This window comes from Lathyrus oleraceus, chromosome 7, assembly GCF_024323335.1.
Source record: "Lathyrus oleraceus cultivar Zhongwan6 chromosome 7, CAAS_Psat_ZW6_1.0, whole genome shotgun sequence".
Classification (NCBI taxonomy): Eukaryota; Viridiplantae; Streptophyta; class Magnoliopsida; order Fabales; family Fabaceae; genus Lathyrus; species Lathyrus oleraceus.
This window is the reverse complement of record NC_066585.1, coordinates 411,571,531-411,574,923: the sequence shown is the minus strand read 5'-3', so window position 1 is coordinate 411,574,923 and position 3,393 is coordinate 411,571,531.

Here is a 3,393-nt window from a genome sequence, read left to right as displayed (position 1 = left end):
ATTAATAAAGTCCCTAGAATAGATAGTCCGTTTAATGTATTAAGTGTGACTTAATCATGAGAACACATTAAACATAAGGGCACTGTTCTTAAAGTATCCGTAGTCGAGCTTTAATGTGAAGTGGGATAACATTAAAGCATTAAGACTATTATGTTTGTAGACTGATGATCACATCTCATGGATCATGGATAAAGAGTTATCAAGTCTTAAACATAGGTATGAATATTAGGAGTAATATTTATACCGGATTGACCCGCTATGAGAATACTATATAGAAAGTTATGCAAAGTGTCATAAGTTATTCTCATGGTGATAATAGTGTATACCACTCTTCGACCTGAAACCACTATGGATCCTAGATGTAGAGTCGAGTGCTTTATTGCTGATCCAACGTTGTCTGTAACTGGATAACCATAAAGACAATTGATGGGTACTCCACGAAGCATGCTGAGGGACATGAGTGTCCTAGATGGAATTTGCCAATCCTGCGTAACAGGATAAATGTCTATGGGCCCAATATTGAACTGGACAAGGGTGACACAGTCTATACCTTGTGTTCAATATAGACATAAGGGCAAAGTGGTAATTATACACATAATTATTATCACAGGAGGTTTTGTCAGATCACATGACATTTTCGTGACTTGGGTAGCAGTGATGTGTTGCTAGATACCGCTCACTGTTTATTATGTTAAATGCGTGATTTAATATAATTGCCAACGTCTCAAAAACCTATAGGGTCACACACAAAGGACGGATTGATGAGAGATAGAATTTTTAAGGAACATCGTAAGGTACGGTGTACTTAAGCAGAATACGAAATATGGTAAGGTACCAAATACTTAAGTGATTTTGGCATATTATGAGATATAGGCCAAAATGCACTTAAGTGGGCTTTTTGGCTTGAAGCCCACACAAGTGGTTCTATAAATAGAGCTCTTGTGCAGAAGCTTTGTATGGGAATACAACACAACTGAAGAGTTGGAATTTCGTATCTCTCTCACTCAAAGCCTTCATTCATAACAGCTAGCACTGCGATTGAAGGAATCCGTTCGTGTGGACTGAGTAGAGACGTTGTCATCATTCAACGTTCGTGATCGCCCCGTGGATTTGTATCCAAGGTTTTGGTCGTTTCAAGAGATATGCACCAAAGGTTTGAATCGCCACAAGAGGTAACGATTCTATCACTGATCATGCCCATTCGTAAGGATCACTAAATGGAGAAAATTTTAAATTCTGTTGCGCCTTGGATGGCAATTCTCCTACAGAAATATCATATCAATAATATCTGGAAAATATTTTTACACCAAAGAAGTACAGTCCTGGTAACCAAATACAATACAAAAGAGAAATAAAATGATCACCCTATGGATCCCTAGAAGCAATCATCTAAAGCTCTGGAGACTGGAAGATAAGATGCACGAAGCCTCTTCACCTCCCTCTCGTAGGCTGCCTCCATGTCTTCCTTCTCCTTGGCGAGTCGATCGTACTTCCTCTTCCAAAACTTGGAAGACTGAGGAAGTAGAGAAGTCCATGCATCATCAGGATCATGAATAACCTGGTGCTTGAGGAACTCTATCAAAGCATCCTTCTCTCTGATCTGCTGAAGCAACTCCTCTTGTTCACGAATCCAAGCACGCGAACGGTCTTCGGCCCTCGACTCCTCTACTCCTTGGTCAGGTAGGGTTGAAGGCCCAACCACTACCAAAGGGGTAGGTCTCGGATACTCGTAAGGCATGAGGTACTCGGAAGCTCTCCTCCTAATCCAAGAAGTATAAGGCTCCAAAGTGATACAGTTCTTCGGACCTAGCTCCTTCCTTCCTTTCCTATGGATCTTACGCCAAGCGCGGACCATCCCGTCCTTCAAGCCTTAAGGATCTTTACCCTCCTGAAAGAACACACCCTCTAACAGAATGTTATTGGGTTTATCCTTTAGGGGGAACCCAAGCTGACGACGTGCCAAAATTGTAGTTAATCCCACCACATGTACCAAGAAGAGGCACATTGGAGAATTCACCACAAGAGTCGATAATCTGCACACCATCATATACACGGTTGTACCAAAAGATATCATCATTAGTGAGAGACATAAGTCTTGTCGACCACCGTAGACATCCTTTGTTCTCCTTGAAGGCGACCGTCTGTGGAAAGTGCGAAATAAACCACTTGTACAACAGAGGCAAACAACACACAATGGTACCTCCAGAGTCGGAACGAGATTAAGAGTAGAGAAAATCCTAATAGCGTTCACATCCACAAACTTGTCTATATTGGGGAACAACACTAACCCATAGATGAGAAACACAAATATGGCCTCAAAGGCGTCCTCACTCATGGCCTTCCCATACATAGTAGCTTGAGCAATGAGGAACTCAGAAGGGAGACCTTGAATTCCACCTTTGGTAGTCATACGAGCACCAACCAGAGATTCATCTATATGCAACATATCATCTATCTCTTGAGAAGTAGGAATACTCTCTAAGCCACTGAACGACAACTGGTCTAGAATAGGTATACCCACAAGGTAGGCATACTCCTCAAGCGTGGGCAAAAGCTGAAAATTCGGAAAGGTGAAGCAACGGTACAAGGGATCATAAAACTGCATCAATACACTCATCAATCCTTCGTCCACCTGAGTAGTCAGAATAGATAGAAGCTTCCCAAAACGAGCCTTGAAACCTAAGGGATCTACTACATAGGATGTCAAATTCCTTAACTTTTTCAAGTCGGGTTGTCGGAAACTGTACTTCTTCGTATTCCTTCTTTGTCTTTCCATGTCTGAATATTTGCAAATAGACCTCTTAAGTTCCTTGAAAATTTTCTCATTATTGATGATATGGATGCAAATGGGTGCATGAATGCATGAATGCAACAATCACACTCAAGGATCAAGCAAAGCACACCAAGCAATGGTCATGGGATGGATCATGTCATCCTTAATATCAATCATCCATTTTGGTGGATTATGGTTTACACCTTATCAACACCCAAGTTCCATTGATATTAAGGATACAAGAACGGATCAACCATGAATCAAGAGTTTGTTGCAAGTCACGAGCATGGAGGCTCGGTTAAGAACCACCTAAAGGGAGTGTACTAGGGTTTAAACCTGCCAAACATGTTCTACAAGAGGTTCCCACAGTCATCATCCCATCTTTCGGATATTATCGGATAAACGACTACTTGTATTCCAAAAATATTCTTAAGAGAGACTCTTATGAGTTTAGTATCGTGTATCAATCGTATCAAATCTTACACTTGAACGACTTTCGCACTACATCCTAAAAATAGGCCAAGATGGGCTTGGTAAGCTAAGGTCCTTGGCTTCTAAGGTCTATGTTGGAAAGAGTAATGTCTAACCACAACTACTTGTGTGACATAATTGATCCCAAC